The sequence below is a fragment of the Leucopleurus acutus genome, assembly GCF_964270905.1.
Source record: "Leucopleurus acutus genome assembly, chromosome: 17".
Taxonomy (NCBI): Eukaryota; Metazoa; Chordata; class Mammalia; order Artiodactyla; family Delphinidae; genus Leucopleurus; species Leucopleurus acutus.
The window spans coordinates 40,080,886-40,107,962 of record NC_139159.1 but is presented as its reverse complement, the minus strand read 5'-3'; the positions used below and the strand labels follow the sequence as shown (position 1 = coordinate 40,107,962).

The following is a 27,077-nucleotide window of genomic DNA, read 5'->3' as shown; positions in this document are numbered from 1 at the left end:
TATGGTCACCTTATCTTTGATAAAGGAGGCAAGAATATACAGTGGAGAAAAGACAGCGTCTTCAATAAGTGGTGCTGGGAAAACTGGACAGATACATGTAAAAGAATGAAATTAGAACACTCCTTAACACCATATACAAAAATAAACTCAAAATGAATTAAAGACCTAAATGTAAGGCCAGACACTATCAAACTCTTAGAGGAAAACATAGGCAGAGCACTCTTTGACATAAAACACAGCAAGATCTTTTTTGACCCACCTCCTAGAGGAACGGAAATAAAAACAAATATAAACAAATAAGACCTAATGAAACTTAAAAGCTTTTGTACAGCAAAGGAAACCATAAACAAGATGAAAAGACAACCCTCAGAATGGGAGAAAATATTTGCAAATGAAGCAACTGAAAAAGGATTAATCTCCAAAATTTACAAACAGCTCATGCAGCTCAATAACAAAAAAGCAACAACCCAATCCAAAAATGAGCAGAAGACCTAAATAGACATTTCTCCAAAGATATACAGACTGCAAACAAACACATGAAAGAATGCTCAACATTATTAATCATTAGAGAAATGCCAATCAAAAGTACAATGAGATATCATCTCACACCGGTCACAATGGCCATCATCAAAAAATCTACAAACAACAAATGCTGGAGAGGGTGTGGAGAAAAGGGAACACTCATGCACTGCTGGTGGGAATGTAAATTGATAGAGCCATTATGGAGAACAGTATGGAGGTTCCTTAAAAAACTGAAAATAGAAGTACTATATGACTCAGCAATCCCACTACTAGGCATATTCCCTGAGAAAACCATAATTCAAAAAGAGTCATGTACCAAAAGGTTCATTGCAGCTCTATTTACAATAGCCAGGAGATGGAAGCAACCTAAGTGTCCATCAACAGATGAATGGATAAAGAAGATGTGGCATGTATATACAATGGAATATTACTCAGCCATAAAAAGAAACGAAATTGAGTTATTTGTAGTGAGGTGGATGGACCTAGAGTCTGTCATACAGAGTGAAGTAAGTCAGAAAGAGAAAAACAAATACTGTATACTAACACATATATATGGAATCTAAGAAAAAAAAAGAAGTCATGAAGAACCTAGGGTAAGATGGGAATGGAGACGCAGACCTACTATAGAATGGAGTTGAGAATGTGCGGAGGAGGAAGGGTAGGGTGTGACAAAGTGAGAAAGTGGCATGGACATATATACACTACCAAACATAGAATAGGTAGCTAGTTGGCAGCAGCCGCATAGCACAGGGAGATCAGCTCGGTGCTTTGTGACCACCTAGAGGGTTGGGATAGGGAGGGTGGGAGGGAGGGAGATGCATAAGGGAAGAAATATGAGAACATGTATAACTGATTCACTCTGTTATAAAGCAGAAACTAACACACCATTGTAAAGCAATTATACTCCAATAAAGATGTTAAAAAAAAAAGAGTATCTAGTAGGCATCATGCCTGGTAGTAGATACAGGAGAAAATAGGAGAGATCAAGGTAAACAAAGTTGTGAAGAGCAACTTATAGCATCTGGGATGAATTGGGCATGAAATAAGAAACAAAACAATTAAGCAAAATTGTAATTAACTCACTAAAGGAAAATGTTACATACTAAAAAGGAAAATGTTACATACTAAAAAGGAAAATGTTACATATTAACTAAAAAATGTTTAAATGATTTGGGGTTTCATTCACTGACCATAAAACAAAAAATGAAAACATAGAGTTAGTGAAAAGAAAGTCTAAATTCTGGACTTGTTTTGTGAGGATCTCCTGTCCTTGTTCTTACGTCCTTCCAAATAAAGTTCAACATCCAGATCTTGATTGAATGTTTCTGGATCCTAGAGGGTTCAGAAGTCAACCCATTCAACAAAAATAAGGTCTTCCCAAACACTCCTGAAACTTAACTTTAGCCTGGTTTGAATCAGGTTTAACTTTCAGTCATTTGTTTTCTTGTAACTTTAGCATGCTGCAAAACAAAATTGAAATGTCAATAAAAAACATACATTGCCAAATACATTGGAACATTAAAAAGGTCACGGGAGAATTTGACAACTAGTGATAAAGTTAAATTTGAAGCACATAAGTACATACAATTGGCTGATGTAAGTATAATTTACTTGTCAATGTAACAGTCCTTAAAAAGATCACAAAATCAGGAGGTTATAAACTATTACACTAAGGTTGAGTTATAATATTCTTTCTAGACATTAGCAGAGCAAATTGAACTGAATGAAGCAAAGAAATGTACAATGTGGATTAGGGAGAAGGATGGACTGGGAATTTGGGGTTGGTAGATGCAAACTATTACATTTAGAATGGATAAACAACAAGGTCCTACTGTATAGGACAGGGAACTATTTCTAATCTCCTAGGATAAACCATAATGGAAAAGAATATTTTTTAAAAAGTCTATGTGTGTAAAACTGAGTCACTTTGCTGTACAGCAGAGATTGGCACAACATTGTAAATCAGTTATACTTCAATTAAAAAAAGAGAAATGTACGGATGTGAAAAAAAAAAGATGAAGAAAAAGTAAAATGTAATACAGGAAGAATAAGCTAGTTGAAAATATCAAAGCAAAATAGCCAGACTGCAGCGAGAAATGAATTCTTTGGTGTGATGTATCCATTATCTGATTTTGGATTTAAATACAAAGTAAAAATATGAAAAAAGCTTTGACATCATAATGTATTCTCTTTGCAGATATCTGAATTGATTCTTACATGATATGATAAATATCTGTGAATAAAAAACCCACATGGCTTCTAGTTTTATCTCCTCAGCCAGTTATTAACGAATCTTTTCTAAAGTCCAACATTAAATGGATACCAAAAAACCTAGCTTCATTTATTTTACTCTGAATGACATTTAATAATTTTAAGTTTTTTTAACATGAAGACTTTTCTTATACTTTTGTTTAAATGCTATTTGATTTTACTTTATCTTATTAAACACCCTTAGTACACCCTTAATGTGTCTATGTATTTTTTGCCTTCTTTTTAAGTGATTTATTGAATTGATTTCTTTTTTTTTTTTTTCTTTTTTGTATTGAAGTAGAGTTAACTGCCAATCTTATATTAGTTTTGGGTGTACAAAGCTGTGATTCCATACTTTTATAGATTATGAAAAATACAAAGTTATTACCCTATTATTATGTGCTTTACACTATATCCTTCTGACTTATTTATTTTATAACTGTTAGGTTGAAATTCTTAGACCCTTCACCGATTTCACACATCTGCTCACCCATTACCCTCTGGCAACTACTAGATTGTTCTCTGTGTCTGTGAATCTCTTTCTGTTTTATTATATTTGTTTGTTTTGTTTTTCAATTTCCACATATAAATGAAAACATACAGTATTTGTCTTTCTCTGTGTGACTTATTTCACATAAATAAGGCCCTTTAGGCCCATCCTTGTTGTCAAAAATGGTAAACTTTCATTATTTTTTATGGCTAATAATAACCACATCTTCTTTATTTATTCATCTGTCAATGGACACTTAGGTTGCATCCATATTGTGGCTATTGTATTGAATAAATATTGCTAAAATGAACATAGGAGTGCATTATCTTTTCAAATTAGTGTTTTCATTTTTCAGATAAATACCCAGGAGTGGAATTCCTGGTTTGTATGGCAGTTCTATTTCTTTGTTTGTTTCAACTGTCACTTTATTGCAAGATGGTTGAATTAATTAAAAATTTAAACTATAACTTGATAATCTTTAGTCCAGTACCAAATTTTATTCAAAGCAAACTGGTTATTCAGAAGTGATCATGGAACAATTCAATGCAGAGCAAGAAGGATGAGAGAAACATCTTACTGGCCAATAGACTGTTTTATTTCTCGCATTATATGAAACTCAAACTTTTCATTTTTAAGAAAGGTCAACTCTAACTTCAGTAGACAGCGATATACAAAGATTCTGTCACATAGGCTAGTTTCCATTTAGTCAGTCAACTATTTCTAGGTCTCTCAGTTGGGATAGATGCATTTACAGAACTGGCTGTGCTTTAGCCTTCTTTGTGAGCAGCTTTAGATGTGCAATGCACTCGTCAATTGTCTCCTTCTCCCCCTGTACATAGATGCTCTGCACCACATGCTTCTCCACCAGTCTATCATGTGCTCTTGTTCCTTTTGACGCATCATATTCTGCACAGAGATATGATAGTCCAGGTGATTCTTTATCTCCTTGTATACTCTATGCAACCATTCCCATTAAGTAACCTCCAAGGCCATAGCAATGTTATTCCTTTGGACATCAAAAAGGTAATGGAGCTTTTGAACCAGTGCCTGCTGTGACTTCTTCAGATCAATCGCATCCTGGATTTGTTTGATGGAAGACTGTTTTGCCTCTTCCAGTTGGGCAATTTTTTGCTCATTGAGTTTATCAGCAAATTCCCCAATAGAGACACCATATTTTTTAACTACATAGACAAGCAATCCTATTGTTGATATGGTTAAGAAAGTCTCTGGGGTTATCACGTATATTTCTTTGGAAAGTAAATATAAGATAAGCCCAGTTCTGAGCACATAGGTTACTGTTACACCAGTTTCAGGATAAAGGAACTGGAAGAACTCCTCAGGGATCAGCCCAAAATGAACTTTTTCTCCATATTCAGGAAGAGGTGGTACAGAGGCAAGACTTGGTGGCCCTGTATGAAAGATCCTTGTTGCCTGTAATACCCCTGGACTGAGGAGGGCTGCACTCTTCAGAGAGGGGCCTGCTGCAGTGGCAGCAGAAAGTACCACCAGGTAGCATCTACACAGCAGCAGTCTTGGTGCCCCAGTAACAGTTCTATTATTAATTTTTGAGGAAACTCCATAATGTTTTCACAATTGAGTATGATGTTAACTGTAGGGTTGTCATAAATGGACTTTATTATATTGATGTATGTTCCCTCTATACCATTTTTGTTGAGAGTTTTTTTTTTTTATCATGAAGGGATGTTGAATTTTATCAAATGCTTTTTCTGCATTTATTTAGATGATCATGTGATTTTTATCCTTTGTTTTGCTAATATGGTGTATTGCATTGATTGATTTGTGGATATTGCACCATCCTTGCATCTCTGAAATAAATCCCACTTGGTGACATATGAATCTTTTAATGTATTGTTGAATTTGGTTTGCTAATATTTTGTTGAAAATGTTTGCATCTATGTTCATCAGGGATACTGGCCTGTGATTTCTTTCTTTTTTTTTTTTTTTTTTTTTGGTAGGGTCTTTGGTTTTATTATCAAGGTAATGCTGGATTTGTAGAATGAGTTTGGGACTTCCCTGGTGGTGCAGTGGTTAAGAATCCATCTGCCAGTGCAGGGGACATGGCTTTGGGCCCTGGTCCTGGAAGATCCCACATGCTGTGGAGCAACTAAGACTGTGTGCCACAACTACTGAGCCTCCACTCTAGAGCCCATGAACCATAACTACTGAGCCTGTGTGCCACAAATACTGAAGACAGTGGTCCTAGCACCCTTGCTCCACAATAAGAGAAGCCACATGATGAGAAGCCCTCACACCACAACAAAGAGTAGCCCCCACTCACCACAACTAGAGAAAGCCCCTGTGCAGCAACAAAGGACCAAAGCAGCCAAGATATAAATAAATAAAGAAAAGAAAATTTAAAAATATATATTATTTTAAAAATTATATGTTTAAAAAAAAAGAATGAGTTTGAAGTGTTCCCTCCTCTTCAATTTTTTAGAATTAGGTTGAGAAAAATATGTGTTAACTCTTCTCTTTAAATGTTTGGTAGATCTCCTGTGAAGCCATCTGGTTCTGAACTTTGGTTTATTGGGAATTTTTTGATTACTGATTCAATTTCAATACTAGATTTTCTATTTTTTCCTGATTCAGTTATGGAAGATTGTATGTTTCTAGAAATGTATCCATTTCTTCTAGGTTGCCCAATTCAATGGCATATAACTGTTGGTAGTATTTTCTTATGACTGTATTTATGTGACATCAGTTGTAACTCCTTTCATTTCTAATTTTCTTTGCATTCTCCCTTTTTTTTTTTTTGATATGAGTCTGACTAAAGATTCATCAATTTTGTTTACCTTTTCAAAGAATCAGCTGTTAGTTTCATTGGTCTTTTCTATTGTTTTTGATCTCTATTTTATTTATTTCCACTCTGATCTCTATTATTTCCTTTCTTCTACTAACTTTGGGCTTTGTTTTTTGTTTGTTTGTTTTTTTTCTAATTTCTTTAAGTGTAAATTTAAGTTGTTTATTTGATATTTTTTCTTGTTTCTTGAAGTAGGCTTGTATAGCTACAAACTTCCTTATTAAAACTGCTTTTGCTGCATCCTATAGATTTTGGAAAGTTGTGTTTCTATTTTCATTCATCTCAAGGTATTTTTGATTTTCTCTTTTATTTCTTCATTGACCCATTTGTTTTTTCATAGCATGTGGTTTAGTCTCCAAGTGTTTGAGGTTTTTTCCAGTTTTCTTCCTGATATTGATTTCTACTTTCATAACATTGTTGTTGGAAAAGATGCTTGATATGATTTTGATCTTCTTAAATTTATTGAGACTTGTTTTGTGGCCTAGCATGTGATCTGTCCTGGAGTATCTTCCATGTGTGCTTGAATAGAATGCATGTTCTGCTGTTTTGGGTGGAATGTTCTGTAGATGTCTATTAAGTCCATCCGATCTAATGTGTCACTTAAGGCCAATGTTTCCTTATTGAGTTTCTGTCTGGATGATTTATCCATTTTTGTAAGTGGAGTATTAAGGTCTCCTGTTATTATTACATACTTTCAATTTCTCCCTTTATGTCTGTTAATATTTGCTTTATGTATTTAGATGCTCCTGTATTATGTCCATATATGTTTACAAATGCTATATCCTCTTTATGGATTGACCTCTTTATCATGATGTAATGCCCTTTTGTCTTTTGTTATAGCCTTTGTTTTAAAGTCTACATTGTCTGATAGGAGTATTGCTACCCCAGCTAGCTTTCTTTTAATTTCCATTTACATACAATATCTTTTTATATCCCCTCACTTTCAGTCCATGTGTGTGTTTAGCTCTTAAGTGAGTCTCTCGTAGGCAGCATATAGATGGGTCTTCTTTTTTATCCATTCAGCTACCCTGTGTCATTTGATTGGGGCATTTAGTCCATTTACATTTAAAGTGATTATCGAAAAGTGTGTATTTATTGACCTTTTGTTACTTGTTTTCTGATTGTTTTTGCAGTTCTTCTCTGTTCTTTTCTTCTCTTTTTAACCTCTTCCCTTGTGATTTGATGATTTTCTTTAATGTCATGTTTGGGCTCCTTTCTCTTTTTGTGTGTGTATGTATTGTAGGTTTTTGGGTTTTCGTTACCATGAGGTATGTTTATATCTATATGTAGATTTAAAATATATATATATATATGCATATGTAAATATACATATATATTTAAGCCAATAGTTGTTTAAATTCAACACATTCTAAATGCTCTACATTTTTTACTCCCCCATCCAACTTTATGTTTTTATATCATATTTTACGTCTTCTTATGTATCCCATAACTGCTTACTGCAGTTATAGTGATTTTATGACTTTTATCTTTTAATCTTCCTACTAGCTTTTTATGTGGTTGATCTACTGCCTTTGCTATATATTTGCTTTTACCGGCAAGATATTTTTCCTTTGCATATAAACATATTTCTTATTATGGCCTATTATTTTCCACTTAAAGAAGATCCTTTAACATTTCTTGTAAGGCCAGTTTAGTAGTGTTGAACTCTTAGTTTTTCTTGTCTGGGAAACTCTTATCTCTCTTTAATTCTGAATGAAAACCTTGCCTGAATGATATCCTGGTTGTAGGTATTTTTCCTTTCAGTATTTTAACTATATCATGCCATTCCTTTTTGGCCAGCAAAGTTTCTGCTGAAAAATCAGCTGATTGCCTTAAGGAGTTCCTTTGTATGTGACTCTTTGTTTTTCTCTTGCTGCCTTTAAAATTCTCTCTTTAACTTTAAATTTTGCCACTTAAATTATGATATGTCTTGGTGTGGATGTCTTTGGGTTCATCTTGTTTGGGACTCTCTGTGCTTCCTGGACCTGGATGTCTGTTTCCTAGTGCAGGTTAGGGAAATTGTTCACCATTAAGTCATCTTATATATTTTCTTCCCCTTTCTCTCTCTCTTCTCTTTCTGGAACTACTGTAATATGAATGTTAATATTCTTGATGTTGTCCCTAAAGTCCCTTAAACTATCCTCATTTTTTCAAATTTTCTTTGTACTGTTCTGATTGGGTGATTTCTGCTATTCTCTCTTCCAGGTTGCTTATGCATTTTTCTGTATCATTTAATCTGCTATTGATTACCTCTAACCTATTTTTCATTTTACTTATTGTATTTTTCAACTTTGATAAGTACTTTTTAAAAATTTTTCTGTTGAAATTCTCACTGTGTTCCTCAATTCTTCTTCCAAGTCAGTGAATATTTTTGTAGTAGTTTCTTTGAACTCTTTATCAGGTAAATTACTTATCTCCATATCATTAGTCCCCCCTGCCCCCCTCCCAGGGGATTTATCTTGCTCTTTCACTTGGAACATATTCCTGTTTTCTAATTTTGTTTGACTTTTTGTGTTTTTCTCTATAAATTAGACAAAACAGTTACCTATCCCAGTCTTGAAGATGTGTCCTTGTGTAGGAGCATTGCTATGTACACTGAGTGTGTCTGGTGGCTTTAGAAAGAATGCTGGAGCTAAAGCAAGCCCCAGCTGAGGCCTTTTCTGGTGCATGCCAAGGCCACCACCTTGGTGTGTCTGGGGAAGAGATCTGGAGCTGGAGGGGTTAAAGCCAAAGCCTGGCACAGGCTGGGGCTTCTTCTGGGGTGCACCCAGGGTTGCTGCTTTGATGGAAGGTGACTAGAGCCAAATCCCAGCACCAGCTGGGGCTTTTCCCAGAGTGTGCTGGGAGCCACTACTTTGGCAGTGGTGTTGGAGCCAGAGCCTAGTGTGGGCTGGGGTGCATGCTGGAATAGCCATGGAAGGCTGGCTAGAGTGTCAAGCACTTTTCAATCTGATTCCTGTGTGCTGGGACTCAGAGCAAGTAAATTTGTGTGTGTGCCTTTTAAGAGTAGATTCTTAGTTTTCTACAGTCCTCTGGCTCTCCTGGTCTTAAGCCCTGCTGGTTTTCAAAACCAGTTAGAGGGGAGTTGTCTTTCATGTACTGATCTCAGGGCTAGGGTGCACATAGTGGACTCTAACCTCTCACTCCTTAGGGAGGACCTCCAAGTTTGAGATATCTCCTTTCACTTTGTGTTGCCTACTGGGGGTATGGGTCTTGACTAAATTCCTTCTCTTCCCTCTTACCTGTCTCAGTGTTTTTTTTTTAATATATATCCTTAATTGTAGAATAGCCATTCTGCTAGTCTTTAGATCATTCTCAGAGAGACTTTTTATATACTTACTTGTAGTTTTGATGTGTCAAAACTAGGAGGAGGTGAGCTCACAGTCTTCATTCTCTACCATCTTGATCCTGCCTCAGTGTGTCTATGTTGAAATGCTAGGAGGACTACTTAATCACTTTATTAAGCTCCTTTTCTCAGAAAAAAAAGTTCTATTACATTGTATTTAGTTTCCCACTGTAAATTTGTCCCCAAATTCTCTCTTTCCTAGTATTTACATTCTAGTATGTAAGACACAGGATACAAAGTTATTTTTCAAAATTTTGAGTTTGTCCTGTTCTAAACATGTAAAATAATGAGAGAACTTCACATCCCAACTACTTACCCAAGGAATACCCAAGATTTTGTTTCATCTGTTTGTTTGTTCAGCTATTGCTTTCATTGAGCCCTATCAGTTGTTTGGTTACCTGAAATCCTCTTACCAGCAACCTTATGACTTGATTGCTTGGTCAATCCCCTGAGTAAATTTTGGTGTATCGCCCAATGAGAAAATGATGTCTCCCTCATTCTCACCTAACAAAAGAAGGAGTTATGCCAGTCCAAGTTATTGTAAATTGAGACAGAGTATAAAAAACCTGAAGTGATTCTAGCACCTAGAGATGGGCTATCTGTCTTACCTTGAAGCCCTGAAACTTCTGAGTATTTTGCTTAGCTACAGAGGTTGTGGTCAGCACCATGGACTGTAGGCTGCTAATAACCCATATAATTTTGTTGCATATACAAATTACAGTCATTTGTAGAGTATTATAAAAATATTTTATTCTTTATGTTTAAAAACCTATAAATATATTGTTTGTTAGTATAAATATTTTATTATGAATTTGTTTTTTATGTTCAGCCTTTATATCCTGGAATCACTACAGCATAAACTATTATATAAACTCAGCTATATGGATCAACTATCCTTACCCAACTACTTGAAAATATCTAATGTACTGATGAATTTTATTTTAGGCTTTTCTGAAAGCAGATTCAAATGTTATTTTCTACCTTTGCCAATCTTTGGACATTTTAGCATTACTGCTTTACAAGAATCGCCTTCATCTTAAATAGCTATAAATTAATAACCCATTAATTAGATGTGATAAAGAACCTTCATTAGTTAAAAATATAAATCTTATTGACACAGGGACACAAGAATTATTCATTTGAATATTGCCCACTATTACCCTTCACACATACATCAGAAAGCTGTGTTCTCACTCTCTAATTTAAATGCAATTGATAATTAAAATGTAATCTTAAAGTGTGACCAGAATTTATATTTCTGTAAATTATTTAAGTCACAAACATCAGAGGACTATATAAATAAAACGGCATATATTTCACGCATTATGAATAAAAATTTATTTTTCCAGGTATCAGCAGAAAAAAAGCAAATATGTACTTTATACAGATGTAAATTAAAATCTAGCAATCCTTTCACCAAAGGACATGTCCGCAGGATATTTCAAATCATGAAGTGTGTGGGTACACTCATTAACTCATGGGAATTAACCATCTGGCACATGATATCCCCACTGGTTTGAAAGAAAAATAGGTCTTTTTAAACAAAACGCTCTCCATTCAGTATGCAGAACAGTCGTCAATAGAATACTCACTGTTGGGTTGAAACACAAGGAAATAAGATCTGGGGCATAGAACAAGTCATCCTTAAAAAGTTATTAGAATCTCAGTGACATTGATAAAAGACCACACAACAACATTTTGCCTAACCAAAGATTTGATGCCAAATAAGACAGCTGTATATGAAATAAAGGTTCTACTCACTACTACCTATAGGAGTTTATATTAACTATAATATAGTTATAGTTAATATAGTTATATAGTTAATATAGTTAATATAGTTAATATAATATATATAGTTAATATAGTTATAGTTATATTATAGTTAATATAAACTAACTGCTAACTATATAACTATCTGTGTACTTATACCTATAATAATACCTATATAGCTACTTATATGCCTGTAGTAGGATTCTACAGATTAACATCTGCTCCTTCTACCCATGGACCTAGCTTTGGAAAACTGTGCTCTGCTGATTGAACCTAAAATGTACCTGTGCTAATAAGCAGTCCAATTTTATTTGAATCTCTCTGGTACTCCACTACCAACCAAAGCAGCAACCTAACTCTTTCTCACCCCAAATAAATGGAATAGGTAGAAATGTTTATAAATGTAAAATAATTTACCCTAAAATTCCCATATTAAGACACAGTGCACTGTAACTCTGAGTAATATAAATTATGGAATTTTATATACACTATTAATTAAAAACCACAAAAATTAAACATTTGCTCTATTACAAAACCAATTCTTATTACTCTATAATAGGGAGTCACAGTAGGGGGATGTCATCATCTGTTTTATAAGCATTACTTGAGTGCCTCCTATGTATTCAAGCTTCCATTTTGAGGCTCAAAGAGAATATAAAAGAAGTAAAATATGTTGCCCAGGAATTTACCATGTAATTAGGGCAGAAACCTACACATATATGAGTCAACTTGGAAAAAATTCTAAGGCTATATGCAAGTTGAAGAGAGTATATATTATGATAAAATAAAATACCAAAGTTTAAGTAAGGTAAACTTAATAAGCAAATGCTTCTTATACCCAGTGAACCCTAATATGAGCTTTGAAAGAAGTGGAGACTTTGGTTTGAAGGATAGAAAATACAAAGAATTATAAGAGAATAGGTAAGGACTGGAGGAGAGAAAATTACTTCCCTTGTTAGAATAGAAGACCCTGTAGGAAGAGTGAGATATGAGTTGGGAAAAATACATTGGGGTTAATGGAGATCCTGATATCTGCATAATGGATTTGAAGAAATAGGAAGTCACTGTAAATTCATGAGCCAAGTGGCACTGTGACAGAGAGCTCCTGGAAGCAATATACAAACTGGAGTCCAATAGAAAGAGACTGAATATAAAAGGCATGAGGACAAGGCAGTTCATATTTGATTTTATATAAATGGACAAGATCCCATGACTCCCAAATATTCACAGGGTAATCCGTGGAATAAACTACTTACCACGTGATCAGAAGGGAAAATAGGGAACATATAAGAGGAATTAAAAGACAGGCCTCTTCCCAAGCTTGACTATCCTCACAGTACTTTCTTATTATTATATGAAAAGTCTACTTTTCACCCTGCTTTGAATGCTTAAATGAGCCCAGTATTTCAGTTAAGTCCTGAACCTCCAAAATTCATCTGGGTTCATATCACATTCCATCCTAGTTATACTACTCCTCCTTTCTTGGTTCCTTCAAACCCTCTCTCCATTTAGTGTGACTTTTCCAAACGCCACTTTCATTTTGAGTGTTTATGTTGGCTCTCACTCCCTTACTGGCTCTCTGGATTAATACTCTGATTTTGATCTTACCATCCCAACTCTCACCTTAGAGCCTTTCCTCTAGTTGGAAGCCTCAACTTCTGAGCACCATACACACTTGAGATTGGGGTCCTTGTCTATTTTGTGCCCAGTTATATCTTATATCTAGCTGGCTTTACACAAATAATTAAAATCTGAAGATTATAGCAAAAAGGGAATTTGGACTGTGATACCAAATCCACTTTTAAAAATATATTTATTTTATTAATCACTCTAGCCTCCTATGTCCTCAAACTAGAGAAGTTTTATATTGTTTCTGGAACCAAATTTATTAATCTACAGAGCTTCAGACAAAGCCCTCCACTTTTGGAATTCAGAGCAGTGCCCTATGATAATTCCTTCACAAGCTAAGATGTGGAAAATTTGGTAACCACCCAGAAGATTGAGATTATCTTTACATTTACTTACTTGACACCTCATTTGGTGTAAATCTGAAGGACAGTTTCGTAAAGAATATCACATGGCTCACTGTCCAAATTCCTAACGAAAGCTTCTTTAAGCGAGACTTCCTCCCCTTGCATTTTGTGCTTTACCTTGGAGAATTCTCCCCAAAACACTTACAAGATGAGATATATTTTAGGTACTGAAATATGTCAAGTCTTAACCCCAGGTGGTATGACAGTCATAGGCATTTCACAATTGAGAAAAGTCATGTATTTTTAATAATTTTGCTGGTGGCAATTGTCTTTTCTTACTGTTGTTAGATTATTCTTTTCCCTCCCACTCACATTTCTATACCATTCTTTAACTCCAGTTTTAAAACAAAACACCACAACTTTTGAAAACACAGTTGAGAACATTTGACCACTTGGTACACAGAACTGCCTAACAGTAGCCCCTCCCCACCCCCCTGCTAAACGTCCTAGATTGGGCATGAACTTTAAAACCTCAGGGGACTTCCTTGGTGGTCCGGTGGGTAAGACACAGCACTCCCAATGCAGGGGCACCGGGTTTGATCCCTGGTTGGGGAACTAGATCCCACATGCATGCCACAAGTAAGAGCCCACATGCTGCAACAAAGAGTCTGCATGCCACAACTAAGACCTGGCACAACCTAAATTAATAAAATAAAATCTCAGATACAGAGACAATTCTACCAGGTGTTGGCTGTTCTAGAGTGGATATAAAAAGCAGTGTTCTGAATACCACAGTAGAGGCAGGAATTTTGAAGGCTGAAAACCTACCCTCCTTTATTAAATAATTCATTTATTCAACCACCACTTACTTGTACTTTTAAGAACCAAAAATATTTTTTTCCTGCAAGGTATTTTTTAAGACTTTAATTTTTAAAACAGTTTAAGGTTCACAGCAGTATTGAGCAGAAAGTATAGAGATTTCCCATACACCTTCTGCCCCAATCCATGCATGGCTTCCCCCATTATCAATATCCCCCACTAGATGTAGGTTTACAGATGTAGAAGGCCACTAAACCTACATCAACACAACTTTATTACCCAGAGTCCATAGTTTATATTAGGGTTTACTCTTGGTGTAGTACATTTTATGGGTTTAGACACATATATAGTAGCATGAATCCACCATCATAGTATCATACAGTACAGTTTCACTGCTCTAAAATCTCTCTGTGCTCTGACTATTCATCTGTCCCTCACCCTCACCCCTGGCAATCATTGATCTTTTTACTATCTCCAAAGTTTTGCCTTTTCCAGAATGTCATATAGCTGGAATCATACTGCAAGATGTTTTTTAATTTATCACTTTCACTTCCACACCTCCATGTGTGAGTGTGTGTGTGTGTGTGTGTGTGTGTGTGTAGCAACAGGCTAATAGTATAATGTAACACCAGCCTCCCCACTTCAGCTCTGAGAACATTGAGAAATAGCAAAACAGAGATTATCCTACTCATTTGGAGCACAAGCAAAAGACATATCATTAAATAATGAAGACCTTGGATTGCTGAGCTTATAGTACATCCCTGATACTCACTGCTCTGCCCAAAATTTAAAACTGTCCTTTAGGAGAAAAATGATAAATGGGGTTGCTAGTGCCCTGTCATTCTGAGAGAAACTGTTATCCAGGTAAAACAATAATCATTTTATGCAAAGAATGACCCATCCCCAAGCGACTGCCTAATTACTGTGCCCCAGATTTCAAATAATGATGAGAACTATCAGGATCTTTTCCAAGAGTTGATATCCACTTTAATCAGGGGTTTCAACCTAGATGTGGTACAGTTTTCTGTATCTTTATCCTTTTTAGCAATTAAGATAATCTGGATGTAAGGGCTGGCAGGGATGAACCCACCTGAGTCCCCCAAGTGATTGAGCTTGTCAAGCAAATGTACAGAGAGGGCTAAGCCAAAGGTTTTATAGAAATCTCCTGTAGCTCCACCAGGGCCAAGAACTTTCTCTTGGGGAAGATTTTTAATTACCTCATCTATTCCTGAAAGTAAAGGGGAATCAAGTAATTCCCCAGTCTTCTGCAAATCACCTAGACAACTTGGAAGGAATGAGAACTGTTTATCTGTTCATGATATTGAGTTCTAATTTCTATATCACTATTCATCTTGTTTTTGAAATACCTTATTAAGGAGCCCTGGGCCTGTGTTTGTCTTTTTCTCCTTTGGGCACCTAACTTCTATCATAGTTAGGAGTTTATTGTCAAAACTCTCATCCTCCCACTGGTGTAGGTATTGCCTAGCTGAGTGATGGATATCTTCACTTTATGGATTATGAGTGAGCTCAGAGCTGATGGGTTGAAGGAAAAGTTTGCTTATGACTTTTGGCAGAGGTTATCCTCCAAGTCTGGATTCTGCCTTTATTTCCTAGAAAGGTTGTTTCTCAATCAACCTTTCCCATGTATATTTTTTATTGAACAGAGAACAGAAGTCACAAAATTGAAACAAGAGAGCAGACAACAATGTTCAAGAAAACAAACAGCTATCATAAATCATTTTGGGAAATAGCTGTATACAAATAAATCTGATAAATGAAATATAGATTATTAATTTTCACACCGGTAGAAACATTTTAACTGTGGTTAATTTGTGTCATCCAGTGTGTTTTATGATAATTTTGGGAGCTAGACCAGGTAATCCATTTTACAAAATCTACTTTCATTCATCTAAAGACCCTGAAAGCTTCATGCAATAAACATTTTATTTTGCTAAGAAGACACTCACTTTGATAAATTAGGAGTTTCTCAAATGACAATGTTTTAAGAGATTTTTTAAAAACCTTTAAAGTAGATTATAACTAGATCTAAAATCCAACCAAGCTATAACTATACAAGACACTGATTCATTTTTATAGGTTTTCCCTCTAAATAAATTAGTGGCAAGCCTTGTAGCCCTTGATTTAAAATAATCTATTTTTCAAAATACAGTATTATCTATTTCAAAGTTTAGGTCCCCATTCAAGTATTTCATAGCACATCATACATTTATTGTCAAACATTGTTATTTTCACTTTTTCTAATCTTCAACTTTCACATTCAATCCTAACTTCTTAAAAGTCATGTCATATTTTATGTTTTAAGTTTTGTATTATTATATAGACTCTCAAGCTTAAACTCTTTCTAGCTATTTATTTGTTATGTATTTTTATGGTCATTATTAATAAAATTAATTAAATTCTGTAACATTTTAAATTTTAATGAGCTTATTCAGATACTTGGCATTGGGCCTCCAAAATTTGTTCTGTCAACTTGATCAATATGGTAATTTTCTGGAAACTCTCTTCTTATTATAGTTGATTATTTTTAATTAACTCAAATTTAGTTGCTAATCTGTTATAATCCCTAACGATGCATGGCACAAGTATGTCTTTTCCTAGTAAGCTAGCATTGATAGTAGAATTTCTGGGCTCTGTTCTCCTATTTAGACCTAGGAAAGTGCTAATTATTTGTCCCCCTGGGTGCAGAAGGGAAAATTAAAAGACTTGCAGTGCACTTCTTCATAAAATTGGAATTTTGCCCTTCATCAAAGACCTTGAAGAAGAAGAGGTTGGAGCATCTTTGCTAGAAATGCCAGTTTATAGTTCTGGTGACCAATGATCTTAGATTTTTCCAGATATATACTATTTGAAATACTCTGTCCTGTTGTCTGATCATATGTCTTTAATTTCGATTTAGAAAATATGATCACTGCTGTCTAACTTATCATCAGAACCTACTCTTAAAGTACAATTCCCCAAAATTCCTGACTCTCCAAACCTCATCTAGGACAGAACCATGTTAACACCTACTAATTTATAGAAGGCCACTAAGTTCCAAGAAAGAGAAAAATCTAAATGTGCATTTTAGTAAGGTGGTCCTTGCTCATCATAGAACTTCTTGGGAGCTAACAAATCTAGGTGCTGTATAATAATCACAACTTACATTCATAAAGCTTTTTTTTTTAATTAACTTATTTATTTATTTTTGTCTGCATTGGATCTTAATTGCTGAGCATGAGCTTTCTCTAGTCGCGGCAAGAGGGGTCTACTCCTCATTGTGGTACGTGGGCTTCTCATTGCGGTGGCTTCTCTTGTGTGGATCACGGGCTGTAGGTGCATGGGCTTCAGTAGTTGTGGCTCACAGACTCTAGAGCCCAGGCTCAGTAGTTGTGGCCAATGGGCTTAGTTGCTCTGAGGCACGTCGGATTTTCCCAGACCAGGGATCGAACCCATGTTTGCTGCATTTACAGGTGGATTCTTAACCACTGCACCACCAGGGAAGTCTTTCATGAAGCTTTTATAGTTTATAACACACTATCAGCTCACCTAAGCCTGACATCTCTTTGAGACAGATATTATGACCTCCAGTATACAAAGGAATATATTACTTAACTCTAGCAATTAAGTCCAAGACTTGGACTCTCCTCTTCTCCTCGCTGCTCTTCCATGACCCCACAGTTCTTTCTTGATTACACTTCTTTGGGTATTGCAGACAATGGTTATGAGCATGCAGTGACCCTTTCCTGAAGCAGGAAGTTTGCATAAATAGCCTGGCCCAGTGTCTGCACAACATCTCACTAAAAGAAACCTCCTTAAACAGCACTGTAGTAGTTTCACACAGTACTTCACATAGAAAACCTTCTTAGATTTTTCTCCTTAGACACTACTTTCTTCCCCTAGAATTTCAAACTCAAAGCTCCTGCTAAAACCTTTTTCTATCCCTGACCATCCCCCTTAACCCCCATAATCTTTATGACGTCTTTCTATTGCCTTTCTCTTCACCCCTCACTTCCTCCATCTCTCCTGTCATCTCTTCCCATCACTAAAGCATTTTTTATCTACCAGACTGCCTAGTGGGCCACTGAAAGTATTGAAAGATTCCTGAAAGTCTTGTTTTTTTCTTACCCTCACAGGTTTTCTCCACAGAAAATCTAGTTGAGAGTCCATCTCTTTTTTTTTTTTTACATCTTTATTGGAGTATAATTGTTTTACAATGGTGTGTTAGTTTCTGCTTTATAACAAAGTGAATCAGTTATACATATACATATGTTCCCATATCTCTTCCCTCTTGCGTCTCCCTCCCTCCCACCCTCCTTATCTCACCCCTTTAGGTGGTCACAAAGCACCGAGCTGATCTCCCTGTGCTATGCAGCTGCTTCCCACTAGCTATCTATTTTACGTTTGGTAGTGTATATATGTCCACGCCACTCTCTCGCTTTGTCACAGCTTACCCTTCCCCTTCCCCATATCCTCAAGTCCATTCTCTAGTAGGTCTGTGTCTTTATTCCTATCTTACCCCTAGGTTCTTCTCATCTCAATAACAATAGTACTTTGTAGGAGGGAACAAAGAGAGGAGATTTAACATTTGGGGAGTGTTTATTTTATGCCATATCCTGATGGGCAGTGTGAAGTGGTAGAAAACTAGATTTAGATTAAGATTGCCCCACCTATCAGCTATGTGATCTTGGGCAAGTTGTTTATTTTCTATTTTGCCTCAGTTTCACTCGTAGTACTGTTTTGAGAATGAAAAGATATAATGTATGTCATTTGCCTGGTGTATAGACACTAAATAAAGTGTATTTTTGTAATGGCATAAAGGAAATTTTGCAAAAGAGGAAAATGAGTTTTTCAGAAATTTAATACTGAACCTAGATCACAAAGCTCATAAATAACAAGGCCAAAAAGAGAGCTCAGTGGATATCAAGTGACCAGGAACAGTGTGTTGACACTACATTCATTTAGTGCAAGAGGTGTTCAGTAGTGAACTTCCCATATGTAGAGTTAATTTTTGCCAAAGATCTACCTTTCTGCAACTTCACCCAAGAAGTTTTCATTTGGATTTAGATCAGCAGTTCACATGTTTAATCATCAATATTACTTCTGTTCTCACTTCTGCCCCATGACAACAAAAGTGCACACAGTTACCTATGATAGGACAACTGAATTCAGTACTATTTTTCTTGTCACAGTTCTGCTTTCTCTGATAGCTTGAAAGTTATGATTGTCTGGACAATTTTCAAAATATTTAAACAAGTTTTCATTTCAACTGAAAAGAAATCAATCACTTCATCTGAACTGATGGGAATAGCAGGGATCCTGGAGTTTCCTTTATGCCTAGAACAAGGTCGAAATACAGAATGTTCTTGTTTGACTTAACTGCCTTCAAATATACTTAATAATATCTATTTTATAAAGATTATTTGTTGCTAAACCCATTGATATTTACATTTTTTAAACATCTTTGTTGGAGTATAATTGCTTTACAATGGTGTGTTAGTTTCTGCTTTATAAAAAAGTGAATCAGCAATACATATACATATATCTCCATATCTCCTCCCTCTTGCTCTCCCTCCCACCCTCCCTATCCCACCCCTCTAAGTGGTCACAAAGCACTGAGCTGATCTCCCTGTGTTATGCAGCTGCTATATTTACATTTTTTAAACTATAAGGCAAGGCAAATTTGATCAAGAACAATTTTCTTGAAAGCAATTTAAAATCCATTGATAATAATAAACCCTTTTATTGAACACGCTCTCCTCAACACCCCAAGTTTTTGATCAAGAAAATGGATGGCAGTCTTAGGCACACTTTAAAACACTTAAAATTTGACTCAACCATTTCTCGCCTCAACTTTTGAACTCAATGTGTTATGGAACATTTATTTTTTCTTCTCTGACAGTAAGACTTTATTATTATATAGGTGCATTTATCATAAGATCTTATTCCTCTCAGAGCTATCTGACTTTCAAAAGAGGACAACAAAAATGTCTATGTTTAATTCAAGTAATAGATGGTACCAAAAGAGACTAAGCATTTTGAAAGCATTACAGTTTAAAAAGGACTTTTACATATGGTATCACTTTTGTTCCTCTGGGTAGCCATATGTAGATGGTATTATTATTCTTTTATCCCTTTTTTTCCAAATAAGGATATTGACACCTCAGAGATAAAATGAGTTGTCCATGTGGTCAAACAGTTCAAATACAGACCTTCTTACCCCAGAGACCATACTCTTCTCACTATATACTGACCAGCCTCTCCTCACATGAAATGTCATTTCCAGACACTAGTGGGTGAAGTACAGGGGAACTTGAGAACAAAACAATGCAATCAATAACAAAACAATGCAATCAAAACAAAACAATCAATAAATTGATTCATAAATAGTGGAAAATTTTATGTTGATACTATCCATGGTGCATCCATCCAAGAGTTGTTTTGTTACACTTAAATCAGAAAATAACAGAACTGTGGTTCTGCCAGAGAGAGGTAGAAGATGACATGAATGTTCGGGACTTCTTTTGCTCTGCAAGGAAAATATTTGTTGAGCAGGTTCTTCTAGGGCTACCTAGAAGAAATGAGAAGCTGACATAATAAAACAATACCTACAGTTAGCTAGCTTTATTTGACAGATTAGGGAGCTAGGATGTGATCAAGATACAGGTTGACCTCTGAGATTACTGTGACAAATAAACTCAATTTCTCTCTTTTCTTCTTCTTTATTCCCTCATCTCCATTCTCTATGATAAAACAAAGATTTTGTCTAGAATTCTGAAATAGCATTTTATTATAAAATTACTACAAACTCAATGCAGAAAATTTTTCAAATACAGAAAAATAAAGTATTCAAACACCTTACATCCCACTACCCAGAGATAATCACAGTTAACATTCTAAAGTTAGTTCTAAAGTTCTAAAGTACTAAAGTACTATAGGATGCATGGTGGATGAATCTGAGGATTCAAAAACATGGATACAAAGGGCTTATAAGGTTTTACATGGATTTTCAACTTCAAGGAAAGTTGGAGCCCTGTGTTGTTCAATGATCAACTGTATATCTTTCAAGTAGCTTTTTTCTTTAAAATATTACATTACACATATAACTTTATATATAATTGTTATCACTTAGTATAGTGTACCTTTTCACTTACAGAAATTTGTGTTAAATTGATTGAATATATGGTCCAAATTTTTCATGCCATCCTGTGTTCGTTCTTGTTCTTGTACCTTCACACACTGACCCTCGGCTTGGCCATGTGACTTGCTTAGGCCAGTGGACTGCAGCACATTTGTAGCAAACGGATCCAAGTCAACAGAATTTCCCGTCAGACCTCTCTATAGACTTTGAGAGGTGGTTGTTTTAAGCAAATAGATTTGGGGGTAGCTTACTAGGCAGCAGTAGTTAACTGATACAACATTCTATAATAGATACACACACACGCTAAATTTATTCTTTGCCCTTCTATTATTCTATACAGATCAACCAGAGTGATTGTCTTAAAATGGAAATAAAATCATGTTATTTCCTTTGTAAAACATTTCAATCACTTCCTCACTGCTTTGGAATACAATCCAATCAACTCAGCATGACCTATAAGCCCTGGGTAATCCACTCCTGCCACTCATGCAGCCTTATTGCTTGGTTCCTCCCCCTCATGCACCACACTCCAGCCACATGGGTCTTTTTAAAATGTCTCTTCCCCACAGAGCCATTGTACAGGGGGTTCTCTCAACCTGGAATGCTGACTGTATGCCACTGCTCATCCAACAGCTCTGATTTTAAATATCATCAACTCAAAAAAATCTTTTTTGATGATACTATCTAAAGAACTGTCCTTCAACCTCCAGTTATTTTCATCCTCACATTTCTTTCTTAGCACTTGTCACAATAATAAACTTCATTTATTAGCTTAGTTGCTTCTTGTCTGTCTACCTTTCTTGGTCATAATATCAATGAAGACAGGGCCATGTCTGTTTTATTCACTGTGCTATCCCCAACATCTATCTGAATATCCAAAAACCTGTGGGTTCAACATATTTTGGGTAAAGGTATGAAAATTTATACCAAAATTAAATTTTAAAATACCCTATTATTGGACATACAGGCAGTTTTTATATGTATATATTTGACACATATGCTACATATTTATCAAAGCTTTTAAAAATCAGCAAGAAAAAATGTTCAACATGATAAATGTAATTAGCACTGCTGTGTGTTATACATGAAAATTGTTGAGGGTAAATCATAAGCATTCTCATCACAAGGCAAAAATTTTGTTTTTCTATTTCTTTAATGTTGTATCTGTATAAGATGATAGATGCTCACTAAACTTACCGTGGTAATCATTTCATGATGTATGTAAGTCAAAACATTATGCTGTACACCTTAAACTTATACAGTACTATACATCAATTATATCTTAATAAAACTGGAAGGAAAAAAAATCAATGAGAAAAAAAGATGGAAACCCAAAAGAAAATCAGAGAAGAATATGACAGGAATTTCATTAATAAGAAAAAGAAATACAGATTAATAAAAGCATATATATAAATGTCATACCTCAATAGAAATGAAAAGTAAAAAGTTATACAAAACATTATCTAACATTATTTATAGTTTGAAAAAATGTAAACAATTACATTACAACAATTCAAGAATAAGCACTCTTATACCCAGCTGACTCAAGCATAGATGGATATAATTTTTCTGGAGGCTTCATAGACATGAGATATCATGTGTATTAAAAATATGCAATTATTTGACCTTACAATTTCACTTCTGGGAAGTTATCTTAAGGAAATAGTAATGAAAAGTTACCATCATTGTAAAATCTACCCATATACAGATGAAGTGACAGCCAAGACTCTGCCCTGCACTGGTCACTTTCTTGTGCATATTTCTTTATTTACTAGGTGTTTTCATTCATAGAACACAGGATTTGCAATGCTTTCTTACCTCTGTTAAGCCTCCTTTTTAATATTGTTTTGGAAAAAAAAAAAGCTTCATTGTCCTACTAATGATTACATACTTTCCATAGTCTCCTAAAGAGTTAGTCACTTGGATAATATTGGAAGGAATAATAGGTTCAATTCCATAGAACAAAACTTAATTACTCAACTTCCTAGAGTCTCAAAATACTTAATGGGGATTTTAAAATGATATTGTATGTGAAATTGCTTTGTCAATTCTAGTTGATGGTTTTACTAAAGTTTTTGTAGTGATTCTTCACCCAGATCTCTGATGTCTCCTTTTATAGTCACCTTTATTATGAATTCTTGTACTTAAATGTTGGTGTACCCCAGGATTCTGTTCTTAGCTTTCTTTTATTTTCAAAATATATATAATCCCTGAGCTGATTTTATCTACTATAATATCGTCAAATAACACTTATTATTGATGGTTCCCAATTTATGTTACTTTCCATCAATGTTCTGGTTCTGCTCTTTTCTTCTAGGCATATATATGAATGATTGTGCTTTCCTACTCCTTTGAAGTTACACATGCCTGTGTGACTTTCTTTGGCCAGTATAACTTTAACCAGAATAGACATGTGTGATGTCCAGGCAGAAGTCTCTAAAAGACAGTGTGCAATTTTATTGATACAAAGTTCTCTCCTGTTCAAGGACCAGTCACTTTCTAGTTGATAAAGTCTCCTTTATCTGATGCATTTAAGTAAGAGTTAGAGAGATATGTAACATCAGCAGAAAATAAAACTGTTGTTTTTCAGTCACTAAGTTTTATGGATGTTTGTTACTGCAGCAGAACTGACTGACACTTCCTCAATTCCATTTTATTTTTCAGCCTGGACGTCTATACTCCGATGCTCCACAAAGTATAACATAATCTTCCCTTCAAATTGATTATCCTCTGGTGTCCTCCATATCTGTTAATGGAACTTCTGTACAATTAGTTGTCCTGGGATTCATCTTAGTCCTTCTCTATTACACCCACATCTAATCAGTTATGGAACCCATTCATTCTATCTCCTAAGTACCTTCATATGAAGCTCCACAGTTTGTTTTAACTGGTGCTACCTTGATTCATGCCATAGTTATTACAAATCATTCCCAGTTAGCTTCCAGTTCATCTGCTTAGCACCCTTCCAGTCTGTTGTTCACACAACAGCAGCATGTTTAAGCTTCCTAAAACTTAAAAGTGATCAAATCACTTCTCAACATAAAATGATTCAAGCTATTACCTCTGGCTACTTTTCAAGTCTTATTTCTCTCTCACACACAGACTTTATGCTCCAATCATACTAAACTCCTTGGATGAATATGTCCTAATATTTCCTACATTCATGCCTTTTTCTTTGCTTTTCTCAAACATCTCTATGTCAAATCCCCAGCATTCAAGTACTCTGAAGATAAACATACAGTTTTAGCTACTTCTTGGAAGGTGTAACTGAGCAAGTGGGCTCATTTCATGCTGTGCAATGGAAAGTTCAAACACCAAGGCAACATTCTTTTTCAGAGAGAAAAGGATTTAATGTAGAGTGGCCAAGCAAAGAGACAGAAGGCAAGGCTCAGTTCTCTCTCCTCAATCATGTTTTGTGTGGGATATTTATTGTGGAAGGAGGGAATAAGAGGGTGTTGGGACTAAGAAATGATTGGTAGGAGGGTAAAGAGAAGTTTTAAGTGTCTTCTGAACAGGTGCAACTGTCTTTCATGTCTCTTCATGGGTTGTATGTGTAAATTCAGGGGGGTTTCATGTGTTTAATGCAGTAAATTTTCATCCCATGACATCTAAAATTCACTGATCATTCTAGTCCCTAAATACATCTGAGTGATGTTCAATCAAAGGAGGATGTCAGCAAGCTGTTTTCTCATCTGTAGTTTTCCTATTGTTCTGCAAGCTAAGCTAAAGGATCTTAATTAATCATCTTTTGCCTTATTTTAACCCGGTGGGTATGAGCATACAGTTTCAAAGGTAGAGTGATTTGTCTTGAAAAATTAGCTAAGAATGGGAAAAAAATCCACCAACTCATGTTTTATTAAGAAAATATTGTCTGTGTCTCTGCAGAATTTAAATATTTTTTAAATCACTGTTCATCTTAGAATTTTCAATGTGAAACTGAAAACTAAAACTGTAAGTCATTTTAAAACTTCAAATGATAGAACTTTTAAGGCTAGAATAGAATCCATTTGGAATGGTTAAGCTGCCATATATCATGATATACCAGTATAGTGTATTCTGGGTGGAAATAATGTGTAATATTTAGAACCCTAGCAAAAATGAATATCAAAACCATAAATTGCTGAGACTCTCTCCATGTCAATACTGACTTCAACATGACTTCCCTCCAATAAAATATGTGACAAAGAATTTTCAGATGCTGTCAGCAAGCTCTAGGTAGAATAGCTTCTGTTCTTATTAAGTGGCCAAAATGGTAGTAAAAGAAGACTCTGAGCCCGCCTCCTCCCACAGGCAAGCCAAGATTGTAAGTATTTACAGAGAAACTGTCCATGAGAACAACCTGAATACTATCAGAAAAGATCTTCTACAGCTAAAGATATAAAGAAGGAACCACAATAAAACAGGTAGGAGGGGGCAGAGACACATATAGTTAAGACCCACACTTCTGGGTAGGCAACCCACAAAGGGCAGAATAATTACAATTGAAGTGGTTCTCCCCAAGGAGCAAGGGATCCAAGCTCCACATAAGGCTCCCCAGCCAGGGGATCTGGCACCAGGAAGAGGAACCCCCAGAATATTTGACACTGAAGGCCAGTGTGACTTACATTCAGGAGAGCCACTGGTCTATGAGTAATAGAAACTCCTCTCTTAAAAGGAATGCATAAAATCTTACACACTGTGAGACCCAGGGCAGCAGTAATCTGAAAGGAATCTGGGACATACCCACTTGGTGATCCTGCAGAGCCTCCCAGTGAGGCAGGATGCAATTAAAACTCACCCTGGGGACATACGTGCTGGCAGCAGCCATGTTGAGAAGCTCATCCCACCACAAGAACACTAATGCTGTTAAGTGCCATTTTGAAATCCTTCCTTAAGCTTATTAGTGCCAGGATCCAGGCCCACACACCAGCAGCAGGCAGTCTCCACACAAGGCAAGGCCTGACAACAAATTGGACCAGGGCCCAGCCACACCTATCAGCATTCTCACAGGAGTTGGCCTGGCCACAGCAGAAGGATACATGCAGCCCACATAAAGAGCACCCCCAAAATATATAGCTCTCATAATCAGGGGTGAGGGTGCTGCTGGGCCCCATAGTACATTTCTTACATAAGACCACTCCTCCATGATCAAGAAATGTAACCAATCTACATAAAAATACATAGAAATAAAAACAGCAAATAAGACAAAATGAGGCAACAGAGAAATGTATTCCAAATGAAGGAACAAGATAAAACCCAGAAGGAGAACTAAGTGAAGTAGAGAAGGAATCTACCCAATAAAGTGTTTAAAGCAATGATCATAAAGATGTCCAAAGGACTTGGAAGAAGATTATATGAACAGAGTAAGAAGTTAGAAGTTTTTAACAAAGCATTAGAAAATGTAATGAAGAACCAATCAAAGTTGAAGAATACATAACTGAAATAAAAAATACACTAGAAGGAAGAAGGAGTAGATTAGATGATACAGAGGAACAGATCAGCAAACAAGAAGGCAGAGTAGTGGATATTACTTAAGCTGAACAGAAGAAAAAAATGAGGGTAGTTTGAGATGTTCTAGGACAACATCAAGTGAACTAACATTGGCATTATAGGGGTCCCAAAAGAAGAAGAGAGAGAGAAAGGGGCAGAAAACATATTTAAAGGCATAATAGCTGAAAATTTTCCTAACCTGGGAAAGAAAACAAACATCCAAGTCCAGGAAGCACAGAGAGTCCCGAACAGGTTTCCAAAGAAAACCACACCAAGATACGTCATAATTAAAATGACAAAAATTAAAGATAAAGAGAAAATATTAATAACAACAAGGAAAATGCAACATTGTGTACAATGAAACTCATAAAGGGCTATCAGCTGATTTTCAGTAGAAAATCTGCAGGACAGAAGGGAGTGGCACAATATACTTAAAGTGATGAAAGAAAGAAAAAAAAAACCTTCAACCAAGAGTATTC

At 35.6% G+C, this 27,077-nt stretch overlaps 1 pseudogene across 1 annotated transcript; it reads right to left on the bottom strand.

Moving 5' to 3' along the window:
- Nucleotides 1-4,010: 4,010 nt before the first annotated feature.
- On the bottom strand, nucleotides 4,011-25,936 carry LOC309973996 (ATP synthase F(0) complex subunit B1, mitochondrial-like; annotated as a pseudogene). Its single transcript has 2 exons — nucleotides 25,920-25,936; nucleotides 4,011-4,814 (listed from the first exon to the last, which is right to left on the bottom strand). The product of its transcript is annotated as an ATP synthase F(0) complex subunit B1, mitochondrial-like (transcript).
- Nucleotides 25,937-27,077: the final 1,141 nt, after the last annotated feature.